This window comes from Lepidochelys olivacea, assembly GCF_965140295.1.
Source record: "Lepidochelys olivacea isolate rLepOli2 genome assembly, chromosome: 9".
Taxonomy (NCBI): domain Eukaryota; kingdom Metazoa; phylum Chordata; order Testudines; family Cheloniidae; genus Lepidochelys; species Lepidochelys olivacea.
In genome coordinates, this window is record NC_140419.1 from 12,812,039 (window position 1) to 12,833,021 (window position 20,983).

The 20,983-nt window shown below is 39.0% G+C and overlaps 1 protein-coding gene across 10 annotated transcripts in view; it reads left to right on the forward strand.

Annotated features, from left to right (window-relative positions):
• TBL1XR1 (TBL1X/Y related 1) overlaps window positions 1–20,983 on the forward strand; it is a 170,807-nt gene that overhangs the window by 110,383 nt on the left and 39,441 nt on the right. For 6 of the 10 annotated variants that reach the window (XM_084638989.1, XM_084638991.1, XM_084638990.1 and 3 more), the window contains one exon: window positions 72–139. The exons of the other annotated variants lie outside the window; for them this stretch is intronic. The gene's annotated coding sequence lies outside the window, so the exon portion shown is untranslated. The remainder of the gene's footprint in view (window positions 1–71; window positions 140–20,983) is intronic. 10 annotated transcript variants of the gene reach the window in all.

The following is a 20,983-nucleotide window of genomic DNA, read 5'->3' on the forward strand; positions in this document are numbered from 1 at the left end:
CATTCTTTCAAATATAAAATTTGAATAAATAAATATTGACAGAAAGTATCATAATATGGTTTGTGTTACAGGTGGTGTAATACCAAGGGCTGCACTGCTGCCACATCACAATTTTGTGAGGTTTCAGAGAGTAGTTCTGGTAAGGACACTCAATGATTTATCTATTTATTTTTTAAATAGAGGTGGACTATTATTTTTGATATAAATTGGTATCATGCATTCATCTTATTGGTTAGGTATTAATATGTGCAGTCTGCTGAGTTTTTACATTATGTATTATTTTATTTGATAATTTTGAACAGTATTGTCTCCTTGAAGTATGGAGCCATTATCATCTTAATATGGATCAACTTTGTACTTTTTTTTTAAATGTTTCATACACAAGATATTGCACATGGGCTGAAGGATGTATATTTCAAGTGTTAAAACTTTGGCTAGTTTAAAAAAAAAAGCACTTCAGTGGTCATATTTACTCAGACAAACTGTACAATTACTAGTCCTCTTTTCCCTGATTCTAATTTACTACAATAATGGGGTTTTTTTTTATTTTATTTTTTTAAAATGTATATAAGTGAATTCCCCCTCTGGTCTCTCTTGACCTCTTGAATTTTTCTTTAACCTGCTTCTCTTATCTTTAGTCTATTGTCTGTTTCATGGCCAGAGCCATAATAGAGGTGAGATTACTCACTTTTTTTAATAAAGGGAAGATTATGAACTGAAAACCGACAGCAATGTTCATGTACTGTATGAGAGCACAATTGTACCTGTTCTTGCAGTAGTAAGTAACTGATACTGTACTTGTATCTGTGGAATTTTTAATATATGCTGTAATTTAACAAATATCTTATAGGTGTAGCAGACTTCTTTTCCCCACCATCCATTACAGTTTACAGTAACCCTTCATTGTGAAGAATCATACATCTATAGAGGTAGGGTTACCAGATAGCAACTGTGAAAAAACGGGACAGAGGGTGGGGGGTAATAGGCACCTATATAAGAAAATGTCCCAAAAAACGGGACTGTCCCTTTAAAAACTGGACATCTGGTTACCCTATATAGAGGACACTCAAAGACAGAGGTTGGTTGTTTCAACAAGCCACTTCAAGTGTACACAGGAACAGAACAGAGAGAAGGATCTCACTGACTTCAAGTCTCGATTCCAGAAGTGTCTGGTTACTCTAGCCCCAGTCCAGCAAAACACTTGAGCAATTGAAGTCAGTGGGGCTACTCTCGTGCTTTCATTGAGAATTCCAAATGGGATCACCTATTCTTTGTGGTTTAAAAAAAAAGAGGGGGGGGGGAGAGAGAGAGAAAAGAGGGGGCAGGTAGGAAGACCTTCAGATGTGGGAGTAGGGTTTGTTGGCACTGGGCAGTGCTGAGGCCCACAGCTAGGAATGGGGAAAGGGACATCCATTTGTAGATTTGTGCTGGTAAGAATAAAGAGGGAAGCAATTTTCCATGTTATCACTGGATTGTGAATACAAGCATTCCCTTAAAATTTGGACATGCTTGTATGCATGTCTGTTTTTCAACATGCAGTTATGTTTACTAGAGTATGGAATATATACACAGACGCACGAGCACAGATAATAATATACACTTCCACACTATTATGTAGTATGCATCCGATGAAGTGAGCTGTAGCTCACAAAAGCTTATGCTCAGATAAATTGGTTAGTCTCTAAGGTGGCACAAGTACTCCTTTCTTTTTGCGAATACAGACTAACACAGCTGTTACTCTGAAACTTCCACACTGTGATTTCTGAGTTTCAGAGGGGTGGAAAGACATGCCTTTCATACTTATGTAAAAGAAAAGTGGAATAATTAATTAACATTAATCAGCTATTCTTTTTCTTTATCCTCCTGCACCCCCAGGTGCACAGAGCCTCTGCCAGCTTCCACCGTTTATTTCGGTCTTGTGCTGGTCTGTTCAGGCTTCTGTCATGTTGATGGATTTAGCTTCTTTCTTTTCTGTTCTGCATAATGTTTCTCTAGATCTCCCTCTTTTTCTCTTTCCAGGTGGTGTACATATTATTACTTGCTATGAAAGTCGTGTTGGTAGCATCCTTAAAGCGTATCCCCAATTGCCATATCTTACCATATTTGGTGGTTTAGATTGGCTTGGTCTATTTAGACTTTGCAGTGTTGAAAGAAGCACTTTCGAATGGACTCTGAAGATCTACTGCAGGCATTTACTTTGGAATGAATTGGTCTTCTCAATTTCTGTTGTAAACTTCAGTAACTCTCTTCCATAAAGGAGGACAGGATGCTCGTGTTAAAAATTCATATTTTATGTCCATGCCAATCAAGCTACTTTTCCAAATCTTTTCAAGTTTATGAAAGCTGTTTGCTGTTTTTGAAATTTGTTGTTTGTCATCTAGCATGGTGTCACTGTCATTGCACATCTCACTCCTGACATAGGTAAAGTGACTGACTTTTAGTGTTTCTTTCTCCACTCTAAGGTTACTTTTGGAACACTGATAGCCATATATTTTTTCTTCCTCTTGTTGATACAGCAAAACAAGTTGGTATGTTTATCTGCCAAAAGCTTTTCTTCCATTAAGTGATATGTTGAATAAGGAGGACAGTGTCATCACCAAAAACAAGGTAATCCAGTTGTGCTTTGTCATTTGTCCATAAAATTCCTTGGTTGCCTTCTGCAGTTACTTACCTCATGACATAGTCAATGACCATTGCAAACAATAGTTGGGATATAATACACCCATGCCTTGCTCCATCAATCAAGCCATTGACTGATGATGTCACTATCTCCGACTACACATTCAGCATTATATAGATCTTTGGTGATTCTGATTATTTTTTCTGGTATTTCATAGAGTGCTATAATTTTTTAAAGCCTGTCTCTGTGTACTCTGTCAAGCCTTCTAGAAATCTATAAAATTTATCACAAGAGGTGCTTGCCATGCCTCGCTTAATTGTGTAATATATCTGAAAACAACAGCATGGTCTGCACATGATCTCAAGGACTAAAACCTGGATGTTCCGTCTAAGTTGAAGATCCGTTTGTTTCTTGATATCTTCCAGGATGATGTTGCCCGTGATTTTTCCAGGTACTGAGAGTAATGTGATTCCCCTTCAATTATTGCAGTTGGTTAGATCACCCTTCTTTGGCAATTTCATTATAAAGCCTCTCTTCCAATTCTGTTGGGTTCTTTTTCTTCATTACATCTACCCAGAAACACAAAGAAAGTCTGGAGGACTATTCTATCTCTCTCTTTTAAAGTATCTATTCAGTAATGTTACCTTCTCCCAACTGCTTTCCCATTTTTGCGTTTACTGATGGCTCTTCTAACTTTTTCCATTATTCTATCTCCTGAATCAATATCAAGCTCTAGTGGTAGGTTGTCTTCATGTATTTCTAGTAGTTTGCTAGGGGTTAGTCTATTTAAAAGAACCTGAAAATGTTCTGCCCGTTTTTTCCCGTGTTCTGCTTCTATACTAAGAGTATTTTCATTTGCATCTTTAATAGGGCTTCCAATACTGGTAAAGTTTCCTGTTAGCTGTTTAATGATCTTATATAAGGTTGTCAGGTCAAGTCCTGAGCAAGCACTTTAGCCTCTTGACATATTTGTATCAATATATGCCCTTTTAGCTCTTCTAGTGTTCCTTTTTACCTTTACCGAACTTCTGTATGCTTCTCACCACTTGCTTGTCTCTTCACACGCATTCTCTTAGCCTGCATGAGTTTTTTGCTTTACACTTCTCTTTTTCACTGCTGCCCAAGTAGCACTGCTAATCCATTCTTCCGTTTTAGATTTCATTGTTGTTGGAATCGTCTTAGCAGTCTTTGATGTTTTCCCACAGAGTATCAGTGTCTTAGTTCTTCAGTTAACTCCATTAGAACACTGAACCTGTTCTTCAGTTCAAGCCAAAAGCACTTTTTGTGTTTGGGTCTTTTAACTGTGAACTGTTGATGTGTGGTCGTCTTTTCACCGTCTTCATTCTATTTAACTTGATATTCAGCTTAGTGATAAAAAGACCGTGGTCACTGCCCACATCTGCTCCCCTGTACACATCCACATCTGCTAATGAGCTGCGAAACACTACTGAAATGCAGAAGTTTTCTGTCTGGTTCTTTGTAGTACTGTCTGGGGAATTCCATATCACTTTATGGATTTCATTATGAGGAAATAGTGTTCCACCTATCACTATGTTGTTTACACTGCAAATTTCTACTAACCGTTCACCATTTTGGTTCATGTCCAAATCCCTGCTGCACTTGTCCATAACTTTATGCAACCCATCATTGTTACTGCCAACATTTGCACTAAAATCGCCCATAGTCACTAGGATATCATGTTTTGGGACCTGGGTTAACGCATCCTATAACAAATCCTAAAAAGAATATTACTCATCTGGCTTTTTGTTCCCTGGTGCATAGCATTGCATGACTTTTAGTTTGAAGACTCTAGTCTGAACATGAACTCTAATAATTCTTTCATTGCCTGATTCCACTTAGTCAGTGCCTACTCTGCTTCATTCACCATTAGGATTGCTATGCCAGCTTCATGTCTACTACCCATGTTCACGGCGTAGATGATGTCTTATTTGTTTCTCTAATGTGTAGTTTGTTTGAACCTGTCCATCTCCGCTTGCTGATTCCAAGGGCATCAAGATGGTATCTATCCATTTCTTTAATTACTTGAGCAGTTTTAGTAGCTTCATACACTATTCTCAGATTCCAGAATCTGATTTTCATTACTGACCTGGCTTTGAGCACCAGGACTTTTCAGGACATGGGTTTCCTTATGGGTTTGAGAAATGTCCATCATATTCTTCAGTTGAAGTTGGTCTCCTGTTCAAGCCTCCTGCATACCAATATGACTTCTGTAGGAAGTTTTCTGTGGCAAGTTTGTTTTTACGTAGTGAGATTACCAGTGCTATGTACAACCTAAGGTCCACGGCTCCTTATTCATTATTCAGAGCTGCCCACATGTGGACACTCCCCATCCAACACCTGGGGGATGCGCTTGGTAGCTTTGGATGCCGCCAGATTAATCAGCTATAACATAAGGAAATTCTGAAAGGCATTCACATTGTAAGTATATAAACTAATTGCAGGTGAAGACGTCGGGAAGTCATTGAGATCAAAGGAATATGGTATTGAGAATCTGTAAAAATGATTTAAATGCTGTGAGCATTATTTATTAGGGTACAATGATCTCTAGAAAAGTTAGTGGGCTTTCCCACCCCATTAACTTATTATTTTACTGACCCATGTTTTTAAGTGTGTTCATGTTTTTAGAATTGTAGAAATGTGAGAGCTGCAGTTTTCCCTTCTGAAACCGTGTTTCAAATGTTTGAGGGGAGTACACCTTACACTGTTGTCGGCATTGGCTATATTTGCAAACCTATCTCATGTAATATGGCAGCATTTGGTAAGGAGAAGCCCTACAACTAAACTAGCAGAGGTAGTTACTGTAATTACCTCATCCCCCAAAAGAAACAGTGGAGGTCATTTGTGGGGCAATTAGGAGACATCTTCACTGCAGCTGCCTGTATAATAGCTATCCTGCGGATACAAGATGCAGCATATTTCCATCACTGCTGCTGCTTGGCTTTTACAAACTGCAAATATTTTCTCTTCACAGTAAATTTTCTAAAGGGGGAACAGTCTAATATTTCTAATTGCACCTTAGCAATGTAAATACTTTTCTCTGAACATGTAATTTAGTTATTTTACCATTAGCTTGGAGAAAATGTTTTCTTTGTAAATGGCTCAGAGACCATCTTTATATGTCTTTATATACATAAAAATACATTTCAATTTTATATATCACGTTAAATGTTTCTGGATACTGAAACTATATCTCAGTACACTCTATCCTTATCATGCTGGTGAATGATCATCAGGTTTTGAATAATGATTATCTTCAGTTGGGATGAACTGAGAAATTTCTCAGGAATAAAAGCAGACATATGACATTGTCCTGAGCAATAAAGGGGAGGAAGCATTGCCCTGGTTTTCAACTTCTCCTCGTGTGTGGCTCCTTTATGCCTTTCAAACCACTTTTACGAATAGCTTCTTTTTCAGACCCTACTGGTTTTCTTGCACAGGCAATTAGTGCAGAGCTTTAATGTAAAAATGATCTTTTGTGTGCATATGTGAGAGATGCAGTGAAGACTTCATGATGGTGTGATATAAAGGCTTTGAAGGAATTGAATATGCTATGTTCCTCACAAATACACCATTATGAATTCTATGTATCTCACATATTTAACAGAAAAGCAAAAACATGTCTAAAAATTATGACGGTTTTGAATATTTTGTTGAGACTAATTGTTGTACCTGGTCACATGTACAAGCAGGCTACCTTGGTAGTAAAAGGCCACCTTTACAATGCTTTAGATTAGAAGGAAAGAAAAATAATACATTCTTAAATCTCTAAAATTAACTTTAAAATAGATTTTTACATGGAAAAGTGTCATAATTTAAAAGTCCAGTATCTAGGAACTATCTGGGGCTAGAACTAAGTGGTGGAAACCAAAGCATCTCCCTTTTCAAGTGCTATAAAGCTCCTGTTTCTAGACTTGCAAAGTTGCAAGATCTGACTTTGTCACTGGATTAGGACTGTCTATGTCCTGCCTTAAGAATATTTGGTTTCAGTCAGGGAATATAGGTCTCGAGGGGAAAAGGAGGAAGCATATTTGTGGCAAGTAAATTTTTAAAAGAAAATGGTTGCTGCTTGGAAGTTTAAAGTGTTAGAATAACTCCCAGCAGAAACTGATTTCTGTACAGGGCATAGGAGATGTTGTCAGAGATGATGGAATTTACCATGTGGCTCTACAACATATCAGCTGCACATCACTTCCACATGTGTTCACATACACAGTAATAAAATATTATGTGTATGTGTTTCAGTGGAGCCTAGTTAGGCCTTGATTCGGTAAACCACTTAAGCACATGCTTAACTTTAAGGAGAATAAAGTAAGAGTCAAAAGAGTAGGCACCTGCTGGAAGCACAGGTATGTGTTTTGTCAAAATAATGTGGACACCTTTGAAGGGAATCATCAGGACATATTCATATGCAAAGCACAATAGAGTTAAGGGTCTTCAAGTGCATTTCCTTATCAACACAATCACTGACAATTGAGGAGATCAGCAGTTCACACTAACACCCATATTAACCTCATTTCACATGATTTACCCAAACTCCAGTACCCAGCTGCATTTACAGACTACTCGGCTCCACAAAAAAAATTTCCCTTTTTAATTTCAATATATAATCAACCAAAAAGCATGCAGCCAGTTCCTCCCAATCACACTAAGGTCCAACCTCAGTTGAATTAAGAATTGTTTCCTTCAAAGGTACACAGTGGAAAAACCTAAATAATATGGTGTTTGACATAACAAAGTTACGGTAGCGTGCTTGAGTGTGATTGGGAGGAACTGGAGATTGGATGTGTGCATTGTAGTTGGGTTTGTGTTGGAAATGAAAGGGAGTTTATTGTGCCTCGGAGGAGTCTACGTGTGGTACAAGTTGTGGATAGAATTGCATTGAGGTGGGCTTAAAAAAAACCAAACAAACAAACACCTATCTAGTTGCAGGGCTTCCAGGTGGCAGCTTGTCAGAGCTGCCTGCATCCCTGCTGAAATCTCACGTATCCAGCACAACTCCTTGTACTGTTCGGCCTCCACAGCGCTAGCTGTGGTGCCTGCTGAACAGGTAGTTTCATTGCCCTCTCCTCCCCTGGGACTATTCTCCCTGCAAATTCCTGCCAGGGAGAATATCGTGAAAGCAGCAGCAGCAATAAAGAAAAAGAAAAAAAGGAGGGGGAGAGAGGAAAATAGAGAACACAGTGTTTGCCCCAGGAACTACCAAAGCCCCTCATATGCTCTAGGTACTACTGACAACAGCCCCCTACACTTAGAACTGCCAACACCAACAGTAACCCCTTGCTCCCTTCTCCAGGCACTGCCCATCCAACTAACCCAGAAATCCCCAGCCCCTGTTGCTCCAGAAACTACCACTACCAGCTCCCTGTCCCAGGTACTCTCTCATATGCACCCACCCTAGGAATGCCCAACAGCAGCAGACATTCCCCTGCTTCAAGAACCACAAGCCTCAGATACCCACACATCCAGCTGCCCTGGGAGCTACGACGTGTGTGAAATACATTTTTTGTTTTATACTGGTTTTATTCAAAGAATTGCCTAATAGTTTGCACTAATAGGAAGGATCGTAGACTGGAATCCTGCATATAGTGCAATAAAAGAAGATATGTGAATGCTTTATCAGTTCTTGCCTCCTTTTTTCAAAGAGATGTAAATTATGAAGTAGGACAGTAATGAAATTGATCCTTCTCTTCGAAGGTGTAAACCAGACTAGCTGTGGGTGCCATTTTGCCTATGGCTCCAGTAGTTCATATCCACATGTAACTGTTCCCAGGCCTGGGTGGAAGAGTCAAGATCAGCAGTGACAAACTGCTACTATGAAATTTGCTCTACATTTAATGCAGGGGGGAAAGGTGGCTGGAATCTCACAGTGCCAGAAATGTACTATTTGTGATATACTGTTTATTTCTTAGAATAGCCTTTACTGGTTTTGAAAGAAGTTTGAACTTGGCCTTAAAAGACTTTGTTGTTTTTGTTTTGCAATCAGTGGTTAAACAGATGTTAAGTAAACAAGAGTTTATCTGAAAAAGGGTATGTTACAGCTTGTACCTCCACCCAGTAACAGAGTACTTGTGCAAATCTGGAGTCATCCTGACTGCTGCCAGGTAGAATATGAATTGTCTGAATTCATGGTTTTCCATTGTTGCCGCATCCTTTAGATACTGGGCCTTAGTGTTTTAAATTGCATTTATACATTTGATAGCTTGTATCATAATTTATTTTTTAAGTAATAAAAAGGTTGTTGAACAAAACCTGGTGGGGAAGGTTTTCAAGAATGCCTAAATCATTTAGGAGCCTAAGTCCTATTTTCAACAATGATGCAGTTTGCGGCAAGATTTTCAAAGGTATTTAGGTATCTAAAGATAGATGCTGAGTGGGACTTTCAAAAGCACCCAAGGAGGTTAGTTGCCTAACTCCCAAATCAATGCAAATTAGGTAGGTGTTTTTGAAAATCTCACTTGATACCTATCTGCATCTTTAGGTGCCTAAATACCTTTGAAAAATTGGCCCCTTGGAGCCTAAGACTAATTGAAAGTCAGTAGGACTTAGGCTTCTGTCATGTGGGTGTTTTTGAACACTTTTCCTGACATTTTATTTTAAATGTCATTCTTGTTAATCCCTGAAGTCCAGAAGCATGTTTGTTGATCTTTAATTTTTAACCCTCCCCTCTCTAATTCAGTTTCACAGTATGAGCAGTTGTTTTAAGTATCTCATCCCCCCTTTTTTAAACTGAGAGATAGTGCTGATTTAATTATTTCTTCCTGCTTAGTCAGCCTTTTAATTACATATAGGTACATATGGGGTGAGGTTGGAGGTTGTGTTGTTCTGTGTGGGTTTTTTTTTTTTTTTTTTAATTTCCTTTGATTATGTTTGCATTGGTAACAGACTTGGTTTTTGTCATGGTTGAGCATTTTTGAATGAAAAGGGAGCCTGGATGCAGATTGCTTGTGGGGTGCGGGATAGTGAGAAAAGTGGCTTATTTTCCAGATTTAACTCTCCAAAAAAGCAAAGATGGTCTTGAGAATGTATGTGGGAGAGGAAGAGTCCCCCTCTAAACTATATATATATATATATTAAAAAAAAAAAAACAACAATGGGGAGTCCTTGTGGCACCTTAGAGACTAACACATTTATTTGGGCATAAGCTTTCATGGGCTATAACCCGCTTCATAAGATGCATGGCGTGGAAAATACAGTAGGCAGTTATAAATATACAGCACGTGAAAAGATGGAAGTTGCCTTACCAAGTGAGGGTCAGTGCTAACGAGGCCAATTCAATTAGGGTAGATGCAGCCTATTTCCAACAGTTGACAAGAAGGGGTGAATATCAGCAGAGGGAAAATTATTTTTTGTACGTACCCAGCCACTCCCAGTCTTTATTCAGCCCTAATTTGATGGTGTCAAGTTTGCAAATTAATTCCAGTTCTGCAGTTTCTCGTTGAAGTCTGGTTTTGATATTAATGTTACCTTTTTTGTTGTTGTTTTACCAAATAAGTCAATTCGCGGTTACTTGTCTTAGCTGTTCCCAAGATGTTTACCTAGGCCTGAAGGAAACTTGTCAGATTGCTTAAATTTTTATTTTATTCTAGGCTCTATGGCTTGTTTCATGGCTTTGGAGAGCTTTGAGCAGTCTGTGTGATGAATGCTGGCACATATTTTCATTACTAAATACCAGAGTCCAAGTGCAGTATACATTCTCAGTGTGTTTAATATCTGGATTAATGTGGGGAGGGAAAGGGGCGAGTCTAAACTACAGTGTATTTCTATCATTAATATTCATATGCATGAATCTGCATATTTGACATCAGTCCAAAACTCATGGGTAGTAGTGCCCTTCATGCTAATAAATGGAGACTATTATAGAAAGATACTCAGTGTCATCTCAACACCCTTAATTCACTTTGTTCCCTCTAATCAGAGGAGATGCTGCTAGCTATTTCTTCATCCCAAGGCAGGGGAATGTATCTGGCCTAATCTTAAATAAGTAGCAGGTTCTGAAGTAGTAATGCTCAACTAATGGTAATTAAAAATGGAGATTATATTTCTCCCTAGTTAAAAGTTTATATTTTCAGTAGTAAAAACCTCATGAATTGGAGTTGAAAGTTCTCTGAATCCCATGAAATTCTATTTTTTCATTATGGTATTTTCTCACAGGGGCTTTCTATTTCACCCTTCATTTTTCAGAGACAGTGGACTCATAGTAGTTAGTATTCAACAGAACATCTGCCTCAGGAAAAATTTGGCAGCTTTCATGCACTTACAAAAGAATTTCAGAAAAAGTATTTGTTATCCCTAAACTAGATGCTGACAGAGCTGATAATTCTAAAACCTTTCTCCTGGGGAATAGCATATAGGAACAGTCTTAATAATGAGGAAGCAAGTCAGTTTTATTTGCATTTAGAAAAGATCAAACTCTCTCCACCTGCTCTGTGAACAGAACACCTAGTTATTGTCTCTCCCCCCCCCCCCCCTTCTTCAAATTGCTAGCTTGTATAGCCACTGAAGAAGTTGTGTGATGTGCCTGGTAATCCAGGAGCTTTTCTGAAGCAATTTAACAATTAGAGAACACACATGACTCCTCCATTCCAATAGTGATTATAGAAGACCCCATAACCATTCTCTGTGCCTCTCTTTCTGTCACGCCACCTGGGAAATATTTCCCTTGCCTCATGTGTGCTTATGATTTATGTTGATAGTATAGCATAAGCTAGTTTTTATCTTTTATAGGTTAGTTTTGACTAATCTTTATGCTAATACAAAAGACATTTTATTTTCACATATGAATTGCTTTAAAAAAAAAAACCATATAGGGGTATTTTGCGTTTGTGGCTTTTTAGACCAGAGCAAAACAAACATGCTCGTGATGCTTCAAGGTCATATTGTTGAAGGAGGTCATGTTCACTTAGCCATCTCTGTCTAAGAGACCAGTGTACTTGGATCTGATGCCCTCAGTTGCTCACTGGAAAAGAAGGAATGGGCCACAGAGGATTTTTCTGCGTACTTTGAGCCCTTAGTACCTCCAGCAACTTCTTTTTAAACAAAATAATAATAATAAAACCCCCCAGAGCAGCATTCCAAGGCAAGTTGTAAATGAGTGTGCCTGTTCTGCAGCACCCAGCCTCAGTTTTCCCTTCACCTAGGAGCACCCCAATAAGTCCACCAAGGCTCGTGTTGCATACCAACACACCTTCTTGGGGAGTAGTTTATTAACCTACAGGGACTAGTTTATTAACCTGTTTGCGCGAACTCCATCTCTTTCGTCCCAGTTTCCCACTGCATACAGACCTTCTTTCCTGAAGGTCTGTCTGTGTTGCAGATTCAAATAAAGTCTCTTTCTGAGGTATTCCACTGAGGCCTCTCCTTTCTGAGGCCAGGCTAATTTTTCACCGTCCCTTTTCTCTGAGGTCTGTTTTCAATTTTCCCAGCTAGTACAGCATCTCAGTCCTCCTGACTTCTCCCAGTCTCTGGGATAGCCAGGCCATTGTTCTTGGGCTTTGCTCTCTGGAGTCTCAGGCCAAGCTGCCAGAAGGCTTCCCCCACTGCTTCTCTCAGAAATCATGTTGGAGCTCGGCCCCAGCTCAAACGGCTCCCTGGCTCCTCGTCTCTGTTTCCAGAAGCACTCCCCGATACTCCTTACTCTTTCTCACAGAAAGCTCTCAATCTCCCTCTTCTGTCCACTCTTCCCTGCCTTGTAAAATCCAGATACTTTCCTTTTCTGTCAATCAGCAGCAGCCAGTTGGTCACAGGGCCTTCCCTTTCATTCTGTGACACAAATCAAGACACTGAAGCAGAGGGTTTCAAGAAGTGTTCCAAATCGAGGAACACTTACAAATTTCATTATTATATAAGAGGGGCCTATTATCAAGGGGCATCAGTGAAAAAGCCTCCTTGGTTCCCACAGATCCATCGATGGAGGTGGATTATGTTTTTATTTCGGTATGTGACAAAATTACCTGTTTTTGTTAGGGTCTAAACTTAACACTGGATCTATTATTATTTTTGTAGCACGGTAGCACTGAAAAATCGTGATCGAGGTCCCGTTGTGTTAGGTGATGAACAGACAAGCAGCAAAAAACAGAGAGTGCTGCTCCAGAGAGCTTATTGTCTACATGGCAGACAGTGTGCAACAGGTGAACAAAACAGACAGGCTGGGCGTGGTGGAGGTGAGAGAATGAGGTAACAATAAAATGAACAGTGTTTAGTAGAAGGCAGAAGTCACAGCTTGTTGGGAATGAGCTATGACTAGGGAATAGCAGGACAGACCTTGTGGTGGGAGAGGAGGACGAGAGCATAGAATGGTGATAATCAAGGAAATGTCTATGGAAGAAAGTAAAGAGAGGCCTGGAAGGAGGGAGCTGAGAGAGGAAGATAAAGTCATTGGTGTTGATGATGATCAAAAAGGGGAACTCTGGAATGGAGAGACGAGAGAGAGAGCAATGTTTGGTGAAGAGCTAGTTGAAGTGAATGGTTAGTTTGGTGAGTGGGAGAATTGATTTGAGGTGTGAGCAAGAAGATGAGTGTTTAGTGGTTGCAGAGGCCATCAGCATGGAAGTTAAAGTCACCGAGGATAGGTGGGAGATTATGATGAAAGGAAGATGGCAAGCTAGGAATCAAAACCCGGTAACAGCATTGTGGGGAAAGAGGCGAAAAGAGCTGGAAGGAGTGCTGATTACAGAAGGAGTAAGAATAGGGAGAAGCTGGAAGCGGCAGAAGCTAAGCATAACATCCCCACCACATTCCTCTGGGAATGATTCTTGGTACAGAGCGCAGGAGCAAATGAAGTTGCTCTAAGAGACTGCAGCTGCTGAGGTGGTTTCACCAGGAAGATCCAGATCTCTCTAAGAACCTGGAGATGGCTGGGGCAGGAGGTGAAGGTCACAGATGGCTGTGATGCTTTTAGAGATGGGACAAGCATTCCACAGAAAGCAGGACAAGGAGAGATCAGAGGTGATGAGGGATGGTCATGAGGCTAGAAAGGGAGGGACCAGAAGGGCAGAAGTGGTGATGGGGGGTGGAGTGGATGGGGGGCCAGGTTTGGGGCAGATGTCACTGGAGGTGAGGAGAGGGTGGTTGAGGAGTGTGTTGGATTTATGTGGCTGGGAGGAGGGGGATAGAGATGGGGAGGAGAAAAAGAACAGGTAAAGCTGGTGGAAACTGTAGATGGTGAGGGTAGTGGGAAAGGGGAAACAGAGCAGGTGGAGAGTTTCAGGATCTATCTCTGCGACCGCAAAACAGATAATTGATTTCTTAACAAAACTCAAGTGGTATGCTCATCTACCTTTTTGTCTGAAATCTCTTGTCAAGATAGCGATACTACTGCAGGAGTATCAAGGATTCCTTCAGCAGAAAACAGTTGTAAGGACCACAGAGACTGTATCATTACTGTCAGTAACCTAACTATAATAATCATAACAAATGGACCTATGCCAGATTGCTGGGTCATTAATTGTTATTTGCTAACAGGGTTTCCAAAACAAACAAGCTAACCCTCAGTCGATCAGAAACCAGCTAATTTATATGTCTAGTGTAACTTTAAGCGTTTTTCTTACAGATAAATAGTTATTATTTGAAGCTCAGAATAAGTCTGTTCTCAAACCAATCAGTATGCAGCTGATCAACAGTAACACAGTGAGAAACTGTGTCACTCTTAGAGCACCAGTATCCATCAGTACAAACGATTGATGTAGATGTAATCACTGTGTCTAATAGAAATAAAGTCACTATAATGGAACATTGTCACAGGATCAATGTCTCCTGTTTTGAAAATAAACCCCTCAGCTTTGCCTTTGCACTTATGTACCAGCAGGAGACCATATAATTCAATTAATCTTAAATAGAGCTGTGAATGATCTATTGTGGGAATATCAGTGGCAACATATTTGGAAAAATAGAATATTCTTGATCATTCTCACATGCCAGATTACACAATAGGTTTTCTAGTGGGTGGAGACAGGAATAAATCAGCTGTGAAGAGACCAACCTTATACGATCACTGTTAAATGTTTGATTGTATAGATTTCTGTAATTTTTGGATCTGGTAATCACGCAGTCACTCTGCTCGCACACCCTTCTTCAGTGGTAGATTGCCACACACAGAGGACATTTGTGAGTGTTAGGCCTTTTTGAGTCCGGACAGAAGCTGTCAGTTGCAGCATTTTGCCTCCATTTCCGGTTCAGAGGGACTCATCTGTGGGTTTTGGGGGTGTTTTGTTTTGTGTGTTGTTTTTCAATGGCAACTGACACTACTTCCCCAAATAAGTTTTGTTTTGGGCTCTCAACCTGATTTTCCTGAATGATTTCATGGGCCAGCCCTTTGATCATCAGATCAGCATTCTCGTTCAGTTCTCTTCTCTGAAGACTGTGTTCTGGGGAGCTGCTGTTCACTCAGTGAGATGACAATGGAATTGCAAGCACTCTCCTTACTTTAACCCTGAGTTAATTTTTCACTTAGGCCCTGGTGAAGCAAAGCAGTTGAGCACATACTCAACTTTTAATGCTCAAATGGGACTATTCATATGCTTAAAGTTATGCACACACAAAGTGTTGAGTTCGATTGGGTCCTAAAAAACAACATAGTCCCAATTTTCTCCTTTCTTGTAGTTCTCCTGTCCAGATCCCAAGAATCTTAGCATCTCCCTAGTCTGCCCCTTTTTCAGGAAAGCACCTAAACACATGTTTAAGTTGGCATCTTTGTGTTCAGACTACAAGAGCCTTGTTGAATTTAAGTAGGCATCCTAAAGGAGCTTTACTGTGTCCTAAGGGACATTCTTCTAATGGTTTAAGAATGGAATTACATAGCCTTACTTGGCCAAGGAAAGACTACTACTTTTCTGAAAGGCAACTCTTGGGGCAGAGAAAGCAGATCTCTCTCCACAGGATTTGTACCAAGCAACAAGGTGGGCTTCTATGCTTGCTTTTTGTCGGGCATTACAGGGTAGATATAGCCTCATATGTGGGATTTGGGAAGTGGGTTTTTCAGGTTACCTTTCTGAGGTAATCCCACCGCTCTCTCTATATACAATGGCTGGATTGGCACGGTCAAGTGGAATTTCTTAATTTTTTGTTAATTTCTCTATGCATTCCTACGACAGCCCAATTATTTCAGGGGTGCTAAGGTTGACTCTTTTAATATGTTATTTGTTAAAGTATTGTTACTTTAGTAGTTACTGCTGGGCAATTCAATTAGACCTTGGGGGTGGGGTGTTTATCAGTAAAGCTCTTGGACCTTGAGTCCGTCAACTAGAATGCCCCTTCTTGGTTCCCATCACAGATATCTGACAGTGTCTTCTCTCATATTTTTGGGGGGATAGATATAATTGAGTTAGAAAACTCCCACCAGGTGTTTCCCCCTCTACCCTGATTGTGCCTATGTGCACGAAACAGCCAAAATTAGTCCTTTAAGATTTAACTAATAGCTTCTGTGATAATGTTGTTTAGAATAGGAAAATGAGAATCAGCAAATTAGGGAAATCAGGAGAGTAAATCCGTTTTCTGTCCGGTCTGGACAATTTATGTGGTGTATTGTCTGTAACAGAGTAACAAGAATTTAAATATGTAAACAACATTGAATGACATAAAGCCCTAGTTTAAATATTTAAATATAAAATTTAATATTTAAAGTTTAAATATTTCTGTAGTCAACTCTAGACACTTGCAAAAGCCATGGCCACCAAGAAGTACATTTTTAAAAATACTGAAAATGGGTTATCCAACCTTCCAGCTACCTGGATAATAGCCCCTTCCATTCCATCAAAATTCCATGGAAATATATGTAAGAGCTGTTGCTTGTGGTTTACTATTCAAGTGAAATATTCCATAGTAGCTGGGTAGTCTTGAGGGACTATGCTGATTTCACATAGAACAGTATCCTGTTAATTCATAGCTCAGATAAACCATTTTAAATAAATACTGAAATATAAAGTAAGTAAAAGGGTATTTTTAGTGCATTTTAGTCTACAGATATTAAAGAAAGTGCAAACAAATCTCATGTTTTTTTTAAAGCAGTTAACAGACAAATTGTTGCCATTAAATAACTGCATTTGAAATACACCAATTTATATTTAACTAGAAGGAATTTTTAGTAAAAACTCTACTAAAGTATTGCATGTGCCTATATTTAAGATGTTACCTAGCTTTAACCCCCCCTAAAAACACAAGAAATGTACATTTAGTAGCCAAAAGTGTTTCATTAATTTAAACAATGATAAAAATATCAGGGGCTAATGAATAATAGTAACTTCACTGTTAAGACCGACTTTTCAGCATCTAAGCTTAAGTTTATCTTTTAAACAAATGTGGGTAGGTATAGCAGATCAACATTAGCTGTGACTTATACATTTCTTTGCATACACCTTCAGTGTAGGAAACAATTTCCAAGAATTGTTCTCAGAAATGAATATTCTCCTTGATTTTAAAATCAGTGACACTCACTGAAGCTGTACAATGGGGACACAATAATTCCATTTTTTTCATTATATGATTTGTGCTGACCGTGGTAGTCAGAATTTTACTTCCCTAAGAAAGTATGCAGCTGCTAGCTTTGCATAACCCATAATATCTGAATGCAATTCTGAATATACTGTAACTTGTCTCTTTACCATAATATCTAGGGGCCCACTCTCCTGCATCACATAGCATATGAATTTGGGGAAGAGATTAATGGTTCAATAATTAAATACTGTTTCACTCTAGGCAAAAACAAGAAATAAGCCATATCTGTGGCTTACGTTGTAATAGAACTATGCTAGGTGTTTCTGGAGACTTAATGCCCAGATTTGAAGCTTGTGAGGATCTTGGTATCATTTTAGTTCATTTTTCTTTTAGGGTTGTAATTCTTTCTTTAGGAAATTCCAAACTGACTGTGTCACATTGTGTGCTCTGTACACTCAAATTGGCACAGAAAGATGGAGACTGCAGCCATAAATTTGGTCAGTAAAGCTGAAGTGTATAATACAAATATTTACAGACTGAGCTAAGGAAAAAAAGTCAGACTGGGAAAAGAAAAATAATGTTTCAGTATTTGAAAATAGAGCTGTATTATAGTGATTTAAAAGTAAGACCAAAGCATTAGAGATAAAAGATGAAGATGTGAAAAGCAGCTCATGTTTTAGACTGCTAGGAGGAAAACAATCAAGGCATGACTATATGGGATGCAAGTAAGAGGGAGCAAAAAGAAAAGGAGTACTTGTGGCACCTTAGAGACTAACCAATTTATTTGAGCATAAGCTTTCGTGAGCTACAGTTCATTTCATCAGATGCATACTGTGGAAAGTGTAGAAGATCTTTTTATACACACAAAGCATGAAAAAATACCTCCCACCACCCCACTCTCCTGCTGGTAATAGCTTATGTAAAGTGATCACTCTCCTTACAATGTGTATGATAATCAAGGTGGGCCATTTCCAGCACAAATCCAGGGTTTAACAAGAATGTCTGGGGGAGGGGGAGTTAAGAAAAAACAAGGGGAAATAGGTTTCCTTGTATAATGACTTAGCCACTCCCAGTCTGTATTCAAGCCTAAGTTAATTGTATCCAATTTGCAAATGAAATCCAATTCAGCAGTCTCTCTCTGGAGTCTGGATTTGAAGTTTTTTTGTTGTAATATCGCAACTTTCATGTCTGTAATCGCGTGACCAGAGAGATTGAAGTGTTCTCCGACTGGTTATGTGGTTGCTGGTGAGTATACACATACCACACAACAGAACCACTAACCCAGGAACCTATCCTTGCAACAAAGCCTGTTGCCAACTGTGCCCACATATCTATTCAGGGGACACCATCACAGGGCCTAATAACATCAGCCACACTATCAGAGGCTCGTTCACCTGCACATCCACCAATGTGATATATGCCATCATGTGCCAGCAGTGCCCCTCTGCCATGTACATTGGTCAAACTGGACAGTCTCTACGTAAAAGAATCAATGGACACAAATCGGATGTCAAGAATTATAACATTCACAAACCAGTCGGAGAACACTTCAATCTCTTCTGGTCACGCGATTACAGGCATGAAAGTTGCGATATTACAACAAAAAAACTTCAAATCCAGACTCCAGCGAGAGACTGCTGAATTGGAATTCATTTGCAAATTGGATACAATTAACTTAGGCTTGAATAGAAACTGGGAGTGGCTAAGTCATTATGCAAGGTAACCTATTGTTTTTTCCTACCCCCCGCTCTCCCAGACGTTCTTGTTAAACCCTGGATTTGTGCTGGAAATGGCCCACCTTGATTATCATACACATTGTAAGGAGAGTGATCACTTTAGATAAGCTATTACCAACAGGAGAGTGGGGTGGTGGGAGGTATTTTTTCATGCTTTGTGTGTATAAAAAGATCTTCTACACTTTCCACAGTATGCATCTGATGAAGTGAATTGTAGCTCACGAAAGCTTATGCTCAAATAAATTGGTTGGTTAGTCTCTAAGGTGCCACATGTACTCCTTTTCTTTTTGCGAATACAGACTAACACGGCTGTTACTCTGAAACCTGAAGTAAGAGGGAGGGCTCATTATGAAGAATTACAGAGAAATTTGTTAATGTTTTCATATTTGACATCTCCTTTTGACTTTTTTGAAAACAAAAGAATATTTTTAAATAACAGCAGTTAAGAGATAAGTAAATTCAGAAATAGTGATACTTTTTCAATTTGAACTATGCAAACCTTACAGCAAAGGCTGTTTTCCTTTGAATTCAGAAGGTTAGAAAGACTCCGTAATAACAGCATTGTCAAAACCCATAACAATCCTAACAAGGCCAATTTATACTGTGCCCGATGGTAGGAAAAAAGTCTCTCAAGTGAAAACGTGAAAGAACAAACAGGACAAGAAGAGACAACACTTAAAGACTTACGAGAAAATGGGAAAATGCCAGTTATCATTTAAACTGATTTCTTAATGAATACATCCCCAATAAAATTTTCTCCTTGGATTGGGCCAGCTCTTTACCATAAGAAACTCTATCAACTTCAGACATGATCTTGCAGGTAAACTTTTATCAATATAGGGCACAAGCATTTTGTAAAACTTTTACTTCGTGTTTGTAGTTTTTAGGTCTTGAGAAATGGGCAGTTTTTTAATACTAGTGAAATTCAGTGTTCTTGCAAAGAATGTATTGGCATTCTTGTTAAGACCTGCTGTTGTGTTCTGAAGTTTTCTAAGTTGCCCATAAAAATTAACTCTGAAGTTGGAACTTAGCAATGAAACTGGAAATCCAAAATACCTTTAATTTGGAGTTTACTAAGAAAGGGGGATCACATCAACTGCAAAAAATGTTCTCAACCTCAGCCCAATCTCTGCCCTGAACCTAGATTGAATCTGTTTAAAGGTGAAACATCACTAGTCCCTAAGGCTCCCCTACCTTCCTGGATGATGCTTCTGTATAGATACCCAGGGCCCCTGATAGCAAAGTTTTACTGCTTGCTTCATGTAGAGATACATGTCTAGCAGATGATGAGTTCCAGAACTTACAGACTTTAAGATTAATCTGCAAAATACTGTGAAGAATAACCTTTGGAGAAATGGTGTATTGCTGGGGAGATTCCTTTTACTGTACATGGAGTTTATGTAAATTATGGAGAGGGGTTGAAATAAAACTTTCCAAAAGGTTGTATAAGTAAGCATCTTCTTTTCTCAGTGCTTATCTAGCTAAACAATTTACTCTTACTGGAACTTTAGCAAAGGTTGTGGTGGATTCTCTATCACTAGCAATTTTTAAATCAAGATCGATTTTTTGTTAAAAAAATATTCTGTAGTTCAAAAAGAAATTATATGGGGAAGTTCTGTGGCTTGTGTAATAACAAGAGGTCCAACTAAATGATCACAATGGTCCATTCTGGCCTTGGAATCTATGAATAAACCAAGTATCTGGACCTTTTCAGATTAATTAATTCAGTTGGTTTTATTTTAAAGAGCGTGGCCATAAAAATGGTAAGAATCTTAAAAAAATAACTAAAAAAAAACAAAAAAAAAACCGATTTCCACCTTTGTATGTGCATGCTTAAAAACAAAATAGAAATTATTTTCCATGGTTTCTTGTAAAGTGGGGGGAAAAAACCTGACTAATGTTTGTGTCTTTGTTGGAGGGATTTAGTACATTTCGGGAATATTCATGTTGTGGTCATGGTACCATTATGTGAGAGTAAATGCAGGAGTCTGTTTATGCACAATGTTTTTCAAAGGCATCCAGAGCATTGGATAGACCTCTTTGTTGTGCAGTCTAAGTCTACCAGAATGAAATAATGCCTTTGCTGCATTTTGAGAAATACTTTGTATTTACAGGGTCCAGGGCTCTGCTGTTGACCCACATAGTTAGCAGGTGTTAGAAGCCTGTATAAAGTTGCTGA